The 16,049-nt window shown below is 39.1% G+C and overlaps 2 long non-coding RNA genes across 2 annotated transcripts; one reads left to right on the top strand and one right to left on the bottom strand.

The window, feature by feature from the left end:
* Positions 1 to 7,306: 7,306 nt before the first annotated feature.
* On the bottom strand, positions 7,307 to 8,682 carry LOC116804653. Its single transcript, XR_006357467.1, has 2 exons — positions 8,577 to 8,682; positions 7,307 to 7,477 (listed from the first exon to the last, which is right to left on the bottom strand). It is a non-coding gene; the product is annotated as an uncharacterized LOC116804653 (long non-coding RNA).
* A 1,835-nt stretch (positions 8,683 to 10,517) lies between these two features.
* On the top strand, positions 10,518 to 11,404 carry LOC122757901. The gene is made up of 2 exons (XR_006358092.1): positions 10,518 to 10,955; positions 11,020 to 11,404. It is a non-coding gene; the product is annotated as an uncharacterized LOC122757901 (long non-coding RNA).
* Positions 11,405 to 16,049: the final 4,645 nt, after the last annotated feature.

Below are 16,049 nucleotides of genomic sequence, written 5' to 3'. Positions count from 1 at the left end.
ATATTTATATTTATATTTATATTTATATTTATATTTATATTTATATTTATATTTATATTTATATTTATATTTATATTTATATTTATATTTATATTTATATTTATATTTATATTTATATTTATATTTATATTTATATTTATATTTATATTTATATTTATATTTATATTTATATTTATATTTATATTTATATTTATATTTATATTTATATTTATATTTATATTTTTATATTTATATTTATATTTATATTTATATTTATATTTATATTTATATTTTATATTTATATTTATATTTATATTTATATTTATATTTATATTTATATTTATATTTATATTTATATTTATATTTATATTTATATTTATATTTATATTTATATTTATATTTATATTTATATTTATATTTATATTTATATTTATATTTATATTTATATTTATATTTATATTTATATTTATATTTATATTTATATTTATATTTATATTTATATTTATATTTATATTTATATTTATATTTATATTTATATTTATATTTATATTTATATTTATATTTATATTTATATTTATATTTATATTTATATTTATATTTATATTTATATTTATATTTATATTTATATTTATATTTATATTTATATTTATATTTATATTTATATTTATATTTATATTTATATTTATATTTATATTTATATTTATATTTATATTTATATTTATATTTATATTTATATTTATATTTATATTTATATTTATATTTATATTTATATTTATATTTATATTTATATTTATATTTATATTTATATTTATATTTATATTTATATTTATATTTATATTTATATTTATATTTATATTTATATTTATATTTATATTTATATTTATATTTATATTTATATTTATATTTATATTTATATTTATATTTATATTTATATTTATATTTATATTTATATTTATATTTATATTTATATTTATATTTATATTTATATTTATATTTATATTTATATTTATATTTATATTTATATTTATATTTATATTTATATTTATATTTATATTTATATTTATATTTATATTTATATTTATATTTATATTTATATTTATATTTATATTTATATTTATATTTATATTTATATTTTTATTTTTATTTTTATTTATATTTATACAGTCGACTCTTGTTATTTCAAACCTGCGTTATTTCGAAACTCTCATTAATTCAAAGTTATTACGAGTCCCCTACAAAATTTCTTTATATTTCGAATCAAGTCCATACATTTTTATGCACTCAGTAATACGAACTAAAAAATCATTGCTAAGACGCGGTAATTCGTACTCATATGGTTAAACACTCGACAATTCGAATTTGCGAAGTTTCGTGGTGTGTTAGTAAGAACTTTGAATTTGAATTTTGGGACTCCCCTGAATCTAACTTTACTGTGCGTGGTTGCGTGTTACGCATAAAACATAGGCACATTTTGATGCTCGCTTCCGCACGAATCGATTCGTTAGTATACATATTAAAATTTTTTATTAAATGAGTCCTAAAAAGTATAAAAGTTTGACGATTGCTGAAAAGAAGAAACTAATTGGAAAAGTAGAAGGTGAGAAGAATAGCGAAGTTGCAAAAGACTATGCTCAAGTGGATATTTCAGGATCCCTAACCGATGATGAAATTTTATCTGCGACAGATATGAATGAAAAGAGCAACGATGAAGATGAAGACGATACATCAGAATCTTTGGCAAAGGTGTCAGTTAAGGTAGCAAGAGCCTCATTGGATAACTTACAAAGCTTTTGTCTACAAAACGAAACTGATGAAACAGCATATCAGGCACTTTTTGTCTTTAAAAGAATTATTGAAAAGTCTGAGCAGAGGCAATGTGCTTCGAAGCAAACCCGTATAAATGAGTTCTTTATAAAGCTTAATTAATTTGAACATATACATATATATTTACGTTAAATAAAAACCCTTGATAATTCGAAGTTTTATTTATTTTCTTTTAAAATTTCGAACCGTTTAATATTTCAAACATTCGATAATTCGAAATATTTTAAGAGTTCCTTGAATTTCGGAATAACGAGAGTCGACTGTATTTATATTTATATTTATAAAATAAGAAACCACTCAAAAGGTGAGTGCTACCTCACTCGTTTTTTTTCTATTTACAAAAGCCACGATTATATAATTCTCAAACGGTTTAAGCCTGGCGAGGGTGGCACAAAGGCGTTCAATAAAGCGAGTGGCAAATTATAAGTAGAGAATCTTGAGAATTTTCTGTTTATGTTAATTTAATATAACTTTTCCACAACGTAGAGAACGAAAATTATTTCAGACTCGCACCCTGGTCGGCTACGTATTGATTTCTGAACCCTTCGAGCAAGTGAAATTTAAATAATGCATTTGCCAAAGCACAAGTAAGTCAGTGCTGCCAGAATTTTGAAGGCAAGAATTGCTAGAATTTAAAAAAAAAGTTGCTAAAATTGCTAAAAAATTTATTAAAATTGCTAAAAGAAATTGCCAAATTTTGTTAAAATTTTATATGTTAAATTTATTACTTTTATTTATGATTATGTTTTTAAATGATAGTTAAAATGTCGTCCAATTGTTCCAATATACTTTCTTCATCATTAATAACGGCTAGCTGCACAGAATGACAGACGCATCTTATGAGCTGAAGCGAAGGAACTGACTTCTTCAGCTCAGTATAGACACTTTGTTTGGATCCAGTCATAACGGTTGCGTTATACTCCAATACCAATCAAATTGCCTATACTCAAGCTTTTTCTTAAAAGCAATTTCCTAACTGCATCTGCTATGCATATCGCGTCGCCCACTTCAATAAGCTCAAGGCTTAGAAATGTTGAGACAACTGTGCCTTTACTATTGCTGAAATAGTTAATAGCAACTCCTAAAGATTTAAGAAAATTTAAACATATATTAAATTAAGTATACTGCTACGCATATAAGCACAAATAAATATATAAATAATGCTTACCAAGTATCTTTGTGACACTTATATCTGTCGATTCGTCTAGCAAAAGACTGAATGCCGAGTCACCAATATCAGCCCGCAAATTTTCCGCAAAGTGCTCGGCAAGAACATTTTTATACTCATTCACGAAAGTGAATCAGTATATTGGTTTTGTGCAATGTCCGTCTTGCTGTCCGTCCGTCTGTCTGTCTGTCCGTATGAACGCAATCTATTTCGGCGCTATTGAAGCTAGAGACTTGAAATTTGGAACACATACTCGTGTATATCTCCGATTTATAAAGTGTTAAAATTTTCCCGATCCGCCCACTAGGGGCGTGGCAAATCGGAAAATGCATTTTCCGATATACCAGAAATCATGTTTGTTGAAGAGCTAGAAAGCTGAAATTTGGTATGTAGGTCCGCGTTGACCACCCAAGATCACGAGCTATGGCGGATATATCTACGCCCATTGGGGGCGTGGCAAATCGGATAAAACTGTATCTCCTAAAGTTGTAAACCTAGAATGCTGAAATTTTGCACGTCAGCTAATGGTATGATTCTATAAAGTCTGAAGATAAATTATAAGTCTACGCCCATTAGGGGCGTGGCAAATCGGACCTGAAGATATAGTGATTTTTTAAATTCTCCTATATTTTGGACACTATTGATGACAGAGATTTTGTATATATACTCGGACTGATCACCCAAGACCAAAAAGATTTATCGGATATATGTCCGCCCACAGGGGGCGTGGCAAACCGCAAAAGTTGATATCTCCTAAAGTATAATAACTAGAAGCTTCAAATTTGGATAGTTGAGTTACTGGTAGCCTCCTCTATCGATTCCCCAAAAATAATTTTTACGCCTCTTTAGGGGCGTGGCATATCGAAAAATACCCTGTAATTTTCACATTTTTTGAGGGTAAGCATTCAAACTTTGCAGTTAGGGTACCGTTATCTCTTTCTAAAAACTGACCAAAAATGAGGTGTCTACGCCCAGTTGGGGCGTGGCAAATCGGAGAAACCTGTATATTCTACAGTATTAGAGCGAAACTTAACTACTAAATTGTTGATGGGATGTGAATGAGTATTCCGCAGTCGGTAACGCCCGACTGCAACGTTCTTACTTGTTTATTATATAACTGCACTTTGTTCTGCCCAATTTTATGTTTGCTGCCGATTTGCAAGCTGCAAATTGGTGCGCACATAATTGCGACAAATGATCGCTTGTCACTATTGCTGCGTGTTTTGCAATGTATAGGCACAGTGCAGCCTCATGCTCCTCCGTCTTGTCACATTTTACAACAAAAGGCAACTTGTTTTTTTGTGTACACGCACCCATCGCACTTATATGTTTTTTTGTGGCAGCGTGGTGGCGCACATCATAAAGCTTCGCGCCAATAGTGCACTTGCAATAGGCGCAATAGGCCCTTGTTGAGCCTGTGTCATCCTTGCGAATCCACTCTTTAAACTCGCCACTAAACCACACATCGCGAAATTTTTGGGTATACGTTACGTTTTTGGCATTTTTTATAAAACTATTGAACTATTGTTAACAAGTTTGTGCATTTATCGATATTGTTATGATTTTGAACAAGTTGAGTTCTTTTTAAGATGATGTTATTGTGAGATCACAAAAATCACAAAATTGCTAAAAGTTGCATAATTTTTTTTTAAAATAGCAATATTTGTGGCTAATAGCAATTTAAAAAAAAAATTGCAAACTCAAATTCAAAATTGCTAGATCTAGCAACTTAATGGCTAAAATGGCAGCACTGCAAGTAAGAAAGCTCTACTCGAGACTGCTGCTCGACTACGTGATCAGTGGTGCCAGATTTTCAAAGTCACTATAAGCTAGATTGATGAAAAAAAATAAGCTAGAATAAGCTAAAATTAAAAAAAAAAAAAAAGCAAAACTATAAAAACACTTGATGTATAATTTTAAATAAATATTTGAATTTTATTAATATATTTAAAATTATATTAACGAAATTATATCAATTTCATTATTAGCTTCCTCATATTTCTCAGATGTTTTAATTAATGATAAGTAGCTTACAGGTACTTTATAATTAAAACAACATTTGCCATTCCGGCGTAATCCACATCCGTAAAGTTATCAAGTAAGAACGTTGCAGTCGGGCGTTACCGACTAAGAAATACTCATTCACATCCACTCAGCAATTTAGTAGCTAAGTTTTCTCATTTCTGGTCAGTTCTTAGAACGAGATAACGGTACCCTAACTGCAAAATTTGAATGTGAAAATTACAAGGTATTTTTCGATATGCCACGCCCTCAAAGAGGCGTAACAAATATTTTTGGGTCATCGATAGAAGAGGTTACTAGTAACTTAACTATCTAAGCTTGAAGCTTCTAGCCATTATACTTTAGGAGATATAAATATTTGCGGTTTACCACGCCCGGAGGGCGGACATATGCCCGACAAATCTTTTTGGTCTTAGGTGGTCAGCCCGAGTATATATACAAAATTTGAGGTCTCTAGCATCAATAGTGTCCAAAATATAGTAGAATTTAAGAAATCACTATATCTTCAGGTCCCCTAATGGGCGTAGCTTACGTGCCAATTTCAGCGGTCTAGCTGTAAAACTCTTGGAGTAACAGCTTTATCCGATTTGCCACGCCCCCAATGGACGTAGATATATCCGCCATAGCTCGTGATCTTGGGTGGTCGACGCGGATCTACATTCCAAATTTCAGCTTTCTAGCTCTTGAACTAACTGATTTCTGGCATATCGGAAAATGCATTTTCCGATTGGCCACGCCCCTAGTGGGCGGATCAGGAAAATTTTAACACTTTATAAATCGGAGATATACACGAGTTTGTGTTCCAAATTTCAAGTCTCTAGCTTCAATAGCGCCGAAATAAACTGCGTTCATACGGACAGAAAGACGGACATTGCACAAAACCAATATACTAATTCACATTTGTGAATGAGTATAATAATTCACTTTCGTGAATGAGTATAAAAATTAATTAATACAAATAGATAAAAAGCATATTCTAGTTGCTCTGTGGCTCAGTTAGCTTAGGTTCGCCCATTGCTTTATATGTATATACATACATGTTCGTATATGGGCTACAGCGGCAGCTGATACGCCAGCCAGATATCCGCATTTCAACAGTTTTCATGTTTAACATACGCGTCGTATATCATCGCCACACGCATAATTAAGTAGATATCTGCATGAATGCCTAATGTTGTTATATCACATATGGTTATATAGGTTTCATAGACTCCGGAGCTACATACTTATGCAGATTTATAGATTAAATTTCATTCATATTTTATTGACCAATTACCTGGACCTGGATGTATCTAATGTATTGACCAAATAGCTGAAGTAGCCAGCTTTTCTGCTGCTGGTGCTCCGATTGCTGCACTCCGAATCCTCAAAGTTTCGGGGCCTAGGTCAACAATCTTGAGGCGACACCACTTCAAGTCGTTGAATCCTATACTGATTGCCAGCTGGGTATATTTATAATATATATCTGTGCCTAATAGGGGCATGGCAAATCGGACCTGAAGATATAGTGATTTTTCGTATTCGGCTATATTTTGGACACTTGATGCTAGAGACCTGAAATTTGGTATATATACGCGATATGCGGGTTGACCAGCCAAGTCCAACGAGCTATGGTAGATATATGTCCGCCCATAGGGAGCGTGGCAAACCGCAAAAGCTTATATCTTCTACAGTTTAAGAGCTAGAAGCTTAAAATGTGGATAGTTCAGTTACCGGTAGCCTCCTCTATTGATGCCCCAAAAATAATTGTTACGCCTCTTTAGGGGCGTGGCATATCGAAATTACCCTGTAATTTTCACATTTTTTTTGAGCGGAAAAATTAAAATTTTGCATTTAGGTTACCGGTTGTTCGTTCTACGAACTGGCCAAAAATGAGGAGTCTACGGCTTCTAGGGGCGTGGCAATCGGCATTTATAGTGCCCGAATTGCGGCATTTATATGCATCAGCCATCTATTTATGTATTTGTACACATAAATAGGCTTCATGGGCATTGATAGCACGGAAGGAAACATTTTTATAAAATTAATAAAATATAAAAAAGCTAAAATAACAACAAAATTTGCAATTTACAAAAACGAGTTTTCCGCGGGATTTGAACTCGCACCCAAGCCGAATAGCAGTTCATGTCAAAATATCTAAAATAAAGGTCGCCGGCGCTTTAGCCTGCAGCACCACCGCGTCGTCTCGATCAACAGCAGTGCTGCCAACTTTTTACCAGAAAAAAAAGCTGTTTTTAGATGGAAGAAACGGAAAAAAAAGCTGAAAATTTTTACAAAAAAGCCTAAAAAAAAGCGGTTTTTATGGTTTGATTATTTTCATGTTTTTTTTTTTTTTTAATTTACAAGATTTTCAGCATGCTATCTAATTCGTCGCGACTAGCATCGCTTTCAGAATCGTACGACCTATTAGTACCTATCATGCGAAGATAATTTGGAGGAACTTTGTATTCATAGCAGCATTTGCCCAGTCTTCGCAAACCATATCTGTGTGTTATATTAAATAAATCAAGTAAGAACGTTGCAGTCGGGCGTTACCGACTGCGGAATACTCATTCACATCCCATCAACAATTTAGTAGTTAAGTTTCGCTCTAATACTGTAGATTATACACGTTTTTCCGATTTGCCACGCCCCAACTGGGCGTAGACACCTCATTTTTTGGTCAGTTTTTAGAAAGAGATAACGGTACTCTAACTGCAAAGTTTGAATGCTTAACCTCAAAAAATGTGAAAATTACAGGGTATTTTTCGATATGCCACGCCCCTAAAGAGGCGCAAAAATTATTTTTGGGGAATCGATAGAGGAGGCTACCAGTAACTCAACTATCCAAATTTAAAGCTTCTAGCTATTATACTTTAGGAGATATAAACTTTTGTGGTTTGCCACGCCCCCTGTGGGCGGACATATATCCGACAAAACTTTTTGGTCTTGGGTGATCAGTCCGAGTATATATACAAAATTTGAGGTCTCTGCCATCAGTAGTGTCCAAAATATAGGAGAATTTAAAAAATCACTATATCTTCAGGTCCGATTTGCCACGCCCCCAATGGGCATAGACTTATAATTTTATCTTTAGACTTTATAGAGTCATACCATTAGCTGACGTGCAAAATTTCAGCATTCTAGGTTTACAACTTTAGGAGATACAGTTTTATCCGATTTGCCACGCCCCCAATGGGCGTAGATATATCCGCCATAGCTCGTGATCTTGGGTGGTCAACGCGGACCTACATACCAAATTTCAGCTTTCTAGCTCTTTAACTAACATGATTTCTGGGATATCGGAAAATGCATTTTCCGATTTGCCACGCCCCTAGTGGGCGGATCGGGAAAATTTCAACACTTTATAAATCGGAGATATACACGAGTATGTGTTCCAAATTTCAAGTCTCTAGCTTCAATAGCGCCGAAATAGATTGCGTTCATACGGACAGACGGACAGACGGACGGACGGACAGACGGACAGACGGACGGACAGCAAGACGGACATTGCACAAAACCAATATACTGATTCACTTTCGTGAATGAGTATAAAAATAATATATAAATCGGTATCATCTTTTCACTCTTAATAAAATATTACCTTATGCTAAGAATACTGTTTATTGGGTTCAGGCTCATTAAGTTCCTTAACTTGGACTTTACCAAGTTAAGCTGGCTAAATACGCGTTCCACCTCCGCGTTGGACCATGGTAATGAAAACATTTGCAGGGCAACAGCTGCCAAGTCAAGGAATCTGCGGTTGCCGCCAGAATCCTTGTAATTAGAGACTTCATTCCAAAATTTGGAGCTGTCATTTATGTTTTCCCACTTGACTAGATTAATATCATAATACTGCCGCTCAATGTCGGCTATTCTGTCTACTTGGAGATGCTCTTGGCTAACGGCAAGTTGCACAGAATGACAAACACATTTTACCAAAATTAGCTGTGGAGCCTCCTTCTTCAATTCCGTGTAGACACTCCTGTTTGTGCCAACCATAACAGTAGCATTATCGGTACCAATGCCAATTAGATTTTTTATATCTAATTTGTATGACAATAACACGTTTTTCACGCCATCAACAATGCAAGTAGCATTACCAAATTCTAGTTGAACCAGACTTAAAAATGTTGAGACGAATTCACCTCGCGGAACGGAAAAGTACTTAATTACCAAACCTATATAAGTATTCATATATAAACATACATGTAATACATGAAATTAAATATATTAAAATAACAAGAACAATTATTAAGATAATTACCTAAAAGTTTTGTAACGCTGATGTCCGTTGATTCATCGAGTATAAGGCTGAACTTAGAGTCGCCTATATCGCTGCACAAATCTTCATAAAAATGACGCGCCAAAACATTTTTTATAATACTGGTGCATTTTGTGCTATGAAGCTTTATTCGCCCGGCTGTTGCAATATCAAAATGGCTGCTGCATAAATTGCCCAAATGGTCTACCTGTGCCATAGCTGTGTGCTGTGCAATAAACAGACACAATGCTGCTTCCTGTTCCAAAGCTTTTGTAGGCAAGGTACCAAAATCAATTTTATTCTTTTGCTGGAAGCCACCCAACGCACTTGTGTGTTTTTTCGTGCTTGCATGAGCACGAAGATCGCTCAGCTTTGCAGTTATTGTAGTCTTACAATAACTGCAATAGACCCTTGTGTCGTCCGTGTCATCCCTGCGAAGCCACTCCTTGAATTCTTCGCTCTTTATCCAAGCATCACGGCACTTTTGCTTATATTCCTTTAGCATGGCGAAATTTGTAGCCGAAAAAATCCCACTTATTGTGATCACAGTTTGTGTAAAGTAGTGGTGGTGATATTGGCGAATATCGATATAAACGTATGATAAAGCTGCCACTCTTTGACACATTTGGTATATTTTTACCAAACTTCTTCACAGGTTTATCGAAAATGGAAGATTTTAATACCAAACTTTTTTAACAAGTGGCAACCGCGCTGCTACATTTTTTCATTGGTGGCAGTATTAAAAAAAAGCGAAAAAAGCCAAATTCATTTTTTAAAAAAGCCAGAATTCCCGCTTCCCGCAATTCCTAAATATTTCCCGCAATTGGTCTTCGGAAACAGTCAGATTTGACGGGAAAAAAGCTAAATTGGCAGCAGTGATCAACAGTAGTTAAAACAAAGTCACATTATTGTTATGACGGCCCATAGCAAAGAAAAGCCAGTGTAGCGGCTGGAAAATCAAAAACAATGCAAAGACAAATCAATCGCAGCGAGATTCTTAGAATATGCTAGAGTACGCATTTATGTGTACATACATACACACATACAAATGAGCGCGTGTATAAGTCTGGAATGTTTGATGCTATGCGAGCAGACTTACATATATACATATGTATGTATTTGCGTATACAGATAGTTGGAGGATGGGGTATAGAGGTAGGCGTCTCAGTGTCGGCAAAGGCAGGAATCCCGCCGTCAGATTTGCAGGAGCAAATCTACGGTATGTGACGCAATACGGTTACCTTGGATTGATAACTCACGCGCCTAAAAGTGTTTATTTCCGGCATTCTGCGATAAGCGATCTTTGGGAACGCGAGTGTAAATGTGGTTGTGTGTGTGAGAACATTGAGCGCCCGGGACAAAAAATCATTCGCTCCCCTCATTTCATATCAAATCACAAATTTCGAACTAAGACGCTGAAACAATTAGTTATTCAGTGGAGAGCGGTGTTATTGAAGCTGCACGATTATTCATTTCAATTAATCGCTGAAAAGAAATCGACTGTTCATTAATCAAACGTATAGTTTTAAAGGTATTCGTACAAATTCGTAGAAAAGTAAACATTTATTTATTTAGCTCCAATGCAAAAGATTCTTGGCAAAGTGTGCCAAGTAAAAGGTGTACAATCTATTAAGAATAATAGCAATTGGCTTTTGCCAAGAAAAATGGTAAAATGTATAAATAGTTTATAACCACCACTGATTAATGATCTTACTTTGGGTAAATATATAGTTTCATTTGTTTTTTGGGAAAATCTAAAAAATAGCTAACGATTTTTATCCAGGTGACATACTCGTAGACAACAAAGACTTGTTAAACGATATTCAAGACGTCTTACTTTTACAAAAAAAAAGAGCGAAGAAGAACGTAGAGTAATTGGATTCTCGCCTGAACAGCTTCTGTTAAATATTTCATTGGGACAAGAAGCTTACAAGTCATTAGCGACAGCTTTGCAAATATTACTAACTATACCTTTTTTTACTTTTTTAAATTCACGGATCAGCAAATATCGTTTTGCTGCTTTGCTGGGTAGACAGCTTGGCGGCTGCCATCATAGCCAGTGTCGCCTCTGCTACCCCACTGATGCCACCGTTGCTGTTGCTGCTGCTGCCCTTGGCGGTGCTATCGCTGCTACCTGGCCCCCAGGAGGCGCCGTCGACGCCCGTCCACTCGTCTCAGCGTGCTGAATAACTCATCGAAATTCCAAGAGTTGATACCGGAGATGTTCGACAGGATGAAGGAGTTGGAGCTGCATTACCCCGAAGCATTTTATGGAAGGATTCGTCAAGTACCACTTCTTTGGACACTACTACAGTGTAGCGTTCAAGATGTCGGTAGATCGGCAACTCAGCTGCAAAATAGTCGTGAAAAAGAACGGGTTTCTTTCTTCTTCTTAGAATGTATAACACAAGCAAAGGCAAATGCGACCCGCGACTCTAGAGCGGGCGTCAAGCCCATGGGCTTAAAAGCAAAACTTTACCATCGCCCTAAAGGAAACAAATATCGTTAAACTGTAGTTGTACCAAGGCGATATAGCCATGTCCGCCTGTCCGTCCTCCCCTCAGTCTGCTTCTGACAGCCGACTGGTGCGGACGTGTTTTTTCGAGTTCTCGTGAAAAAGTGAAAATAAAATAAAATAAAATAAATTATATAAAGTGTTTAATTTTAATTAATAATAGTTAATTTATTATATACTGACTTACTTTTGTGCGACCGCGGAGAGCGGGGAGTGCGGAAAATAAATAATTAACTATTTAATATTGGGAAAATTTTGTAACATTACGTGGCCTTTAGTGGAAGTGTTGCAATTTTATAGATGTGGATAATTTGCAATCGAGCATACGGTCACTCACACTTGCAAAAGGGGCTTTTTGGAAAATAAAAGGTTTGGTCACATCCTTTAGTTTTTTTTTTTAAATTTACAGGACTGGTCACACTTAATTTGTCGGGAAATTTAAACGGAGAAAATGGCTGCTGCTGCTCATAGCAGCTTCACTGAGACAGGTGGCGAAAGTGATGTTTCTTTGGTGCCTGTTTCTATTGGCAGAAGGCGGAAGACGTTGAGGAAGACATCTAACCATGACGACATAATATATACAGTCCCTGAGTCGCCGCCCCGCAAGAAGCGCGCAGGTAAGAAAGAACAAACTGATGATTCGGATGCCTCTGTCGCCCCTGCTGCCCCTGTTGCCCCTTTTGACTCTGTTGCTCCTGCTGAGCTTCCTGAGTCTGCTGAGCCTGCTGCCCCCGTTGCCGACCCTGTTGCTGTTGCCCCTTCTGCAACATCAGCCGTCTATCCTGGTATTGGAGAGGAGACTGCTGCAGCTGACCATTCTGGAGGACGTAAGGAGGTGAGTTCCAACTCGATGGTCCAACAAATGTTGGCCATCGAAAAGAAGCTCAGGAGAGCCGTCGTTGCCGATGGAGTGCCCAGCACCGTTGCACTGAGTGTCCTGGATTTGGCGGCCAAGTACCAGGAGTTAGTGCTTGATATGTATGGCAGGATGAAGGAACTGGAAGCCGTCGCGTTTACCCGCCCACAGGTCGCTGCCCACCAAGTGAGTGCTGCCCTCGCCACTTCTTACGCCGCCGTTCCAGCAACTGCAGCCGCAGCTCCGATTTCTGCTCCTCGGGCCCGCAAAGTTGCGGAAACGTGGTCAGCGATCGTGACGTCCAGCAACCCGGAGGAGACGTCTCAGCAAGTTGCTGAGCGTGTTCGCGTTCACAAGGTGCGTGAGCTGAAACGTGGCGGTGCGATTATTCGTACGCCATCTGTTGGCGAAATACGGAGGGTTCTTACAAATCCAAAGTTCAAAGAAGTTGGCCTCGATGTCAAGGAGAATGCTGCTATTCGGCCCAAGATCAACGTGGTTAGCGTTGACAGCAGCATCACGCCGAAGCAGTTCATGGAGGGTCTTTTTAAGAACCACTTCCTCGGACACTGCTCCAGTGCAGCGTTCGAAAAGTCGGTTAAGATTGCCTCAAAGCCATGGAACAGCGACGATGGACCCACGGTCAACGTTCAACTGGAGCTGGAAAGGAAGGCGCTGGACATCCTGGAGGACTCGGAAAGGATCTACGTAGAGTGGTTTTCTTTCCGCTGGTACCCGCTGACCCCGACTTATGCTTGCTTTAGGTGTTTCAGCTTTGATCACAAAATAGCAACATGTCGGATGAAGGAACAAGTGTGTAAGCGATGCGGACAATCGGGGCATCGTGTCTCGGGCTGCAGGAATCCTGTGCATTGCAGGAACTGCAGTTTCAAGGGTTTACCCGCGGGGCATCATATGCTCTCTGAGACTTGCCCGATTTACGGACGTGTGCTCGCCAGGGTGGCTGCTAAAAATTAACAATGTTTAGCATCATTCAGGCTAACTGCGGTCGCAGCCGAGCTGCCGTTATCGACCTTGGAGTTCGGATGAGGCACTCAAGGACGATGTTCGCATTGCTACAGGAGCCATACGTTGACCGTGGAGGAAGGATCACCGGATTACCGGCAGGCATGCGAGTCTTCTCCGACCGACGCAACAAAGCTGCAATTATCGTAGATGACCCGGAGGTCATCTGCATGCCTGTCTCCTCGCTCATAACCGAGTTTGGCGTATGCGTGAGTGTGTCGGGAAACTTCGGCTCGATTTTCCTCACCTCCGTATACTGCCAATTTAACACAGAAATGGAACCATACCTACTATACATGGATGCGGTGCTGCGACTAGCCAGCCGTACGCCTGTCATCTATGGCCTTGATGCGAACGCAGTATCCCCCCTGTGGTTCAGTAAGCTACCCGAGCGCTCTCGGGGCTACCTGAACAGGCAGCGGGGTGAGCTGCTAGCTGATTGGATTCAGGGAAGTCGAGCCGGCGTGCTGAATGTTCGTAGTAGTGTATACACGTTTGATAATCGCAGGGCGCGGAGCGATATTGACGTGACCATTGCCAGTGATTCGGCGTCTGCGTGGGCAACGTATGACTGGAGTGTAAGCAAGTGGGATTTAAGCGACCACAATATCATCACTGTTGTGGTGACGCTTGATCCGGAAAGCACAGTTGAGAGCTATGCTCCTGTGCCCTCGTGGAAACTTCAGAATGCTGACTGGCGGCGTTTCTGTGATGAGTTGAGGACTGCATCGATGGAAATCCCCCTGGAGAACTTTCGTCTTATGACATCGGATGAACAAGTGGCTGCACTGCGCTCCCTGGTCCATCAGGTGAACGACACTTTGTTTGGGCGTCGACAGCCGCAAGCTAGACGTCGTGTGGGCTGGTGGAATGCCGCCCTCATGGACGCACGCCGTGCGCTCAGGAGAGCCCGGCGAAGGCTTCAACATGCGCGTCGTACTCAAAGTGATAGTGCCAGTGCCCTTGCCTCGCATTTCAGGACCACCCGAAAGAAATACGAGAGGATGATACTTAAGACGAAGGAGGAAGACTGGAAACGATTTGTTGGCGAGCATCAGGATGATCCATGGGGATCAGTCTACAAGATATGCCGAGGCCGCAAGACGTGCACCGATATCGGTTGCCTTCGCTGGAACAATGAGCAGTACGTAACCTGGCACGACTGCGCGAATGTCCTGCTCCGCAACTTTTTCCCAGCTGCGGAGAGGCCAGTGGACATTGCTGTTCCTCGCGAAGTACCCCCATCCCTCGAAACTTTCGAGGTCGAGATGTGCATCGCTAGAGTTCGGAGCAGGCGCTCACCTGGCTTAGATGGCATCACTGGGGGTATGGTCAAAGCGGCTTGGCGGGCAATTCCGGAGCACATGACAGCGTTGTACTCCCGCTGCCTGGCAGATGGATACTTTCCCTTTGAGTGGAAGCGCCCGCGTGTGGTTGCGCTCCTCAAAGGCCTCGATAAAGACAGGAGCGATCCAGCGTCATATCGAGGCATCTGCCTACTACCTGTCTTTGGTAAAGTGCTGGAAGGGATCATGGTGAACCGCGTGAAAGAGGTGCTCACGGGTGAGAGTCGATGGCAATTCGGCTTTCGCCCCGGACGCTGCGTCGAGGATGCCTGGAGACATGTTGTGAGTAGCATCGAAGCCAGCCCGGCTCGATATGTGCTCGGAATCTTCATTGACTTCAAAGGAGCGTTCGACCATGTCGAATGGGATGCAGCGTTACGCCGACTATCGGATCTAGGATGCAGGGAAATTGGGATCTGGCGCAGCTTCTTTTCGGACCGAAATGCCAGCATCATCAGCAGCTTTGGTGAAGCCAGTGTGAACGTTTCACGTGGCTGCCCGCAGGGGTCCATTAGTGGTCCATTTATATGGAACATCTTAATGGATGTCCTTCTGCTCCGCCTTGAAGCGCGCTGCACATTTAGTGCATATGCTGATGACTTGCTGCTGCTCGTCGAGGGGAATTCCAGATCCCAACTGGAGCTCTCAGGCGCCCAACTAATGGAGATAGTTGGAGGATGGGGTATTGAGGTGGGCGTCTCAGTATCGATAACGAAGACTGTGACGATGCTCCTTAAGGGAAGACTGTCAGCCGGCAGGAATCCCGCCGTTAGATTTGCAGGAGCAAATCTGCGGTATGTGACGCAATACCGTTATCTTGGCATCACAGTCGGCGAGCGGTTGAGTTTTCTCCCGCATATCGCGTCTTTACGTGATCGGCTGGCTGGAGTCGTCGGAGCCCTGACCCGTGTGTTACGCGTTGACTGGGGACTCAGTCCGCGCGCACGACGAAGGATATATGCCGGACTCATGGTGCCTTGTGCATTATTTGGTGCCACGATATGGTACAAGACGGCGATGAGACTAGTCGGCGCCAGGAGGTCGCTCAAGTCCTGCCATCGCATCATCCT

Source organism: Drosophila mojavensis, unplaced genomic scaffold, assembly GCF_018153725.1.
Source record: "Drosophila mojavensis isolate 15081-1352.22 unplaced genomic scaffold, ASM1815372v1 contig_136, whole genome shotgun sequence".
NCBI classification, from domain to species: domain Eukaryota; kingdom Metazoa; phylum Arthropoda; class Insecta; order Diptera; family Drosophilidae; genus Drosophila; species Drosophila mojavensis.
Note: the sequence above shows the minus strand (reverse complement) of the source record. Positions and strands in the feature narration are given on the sequence as shown.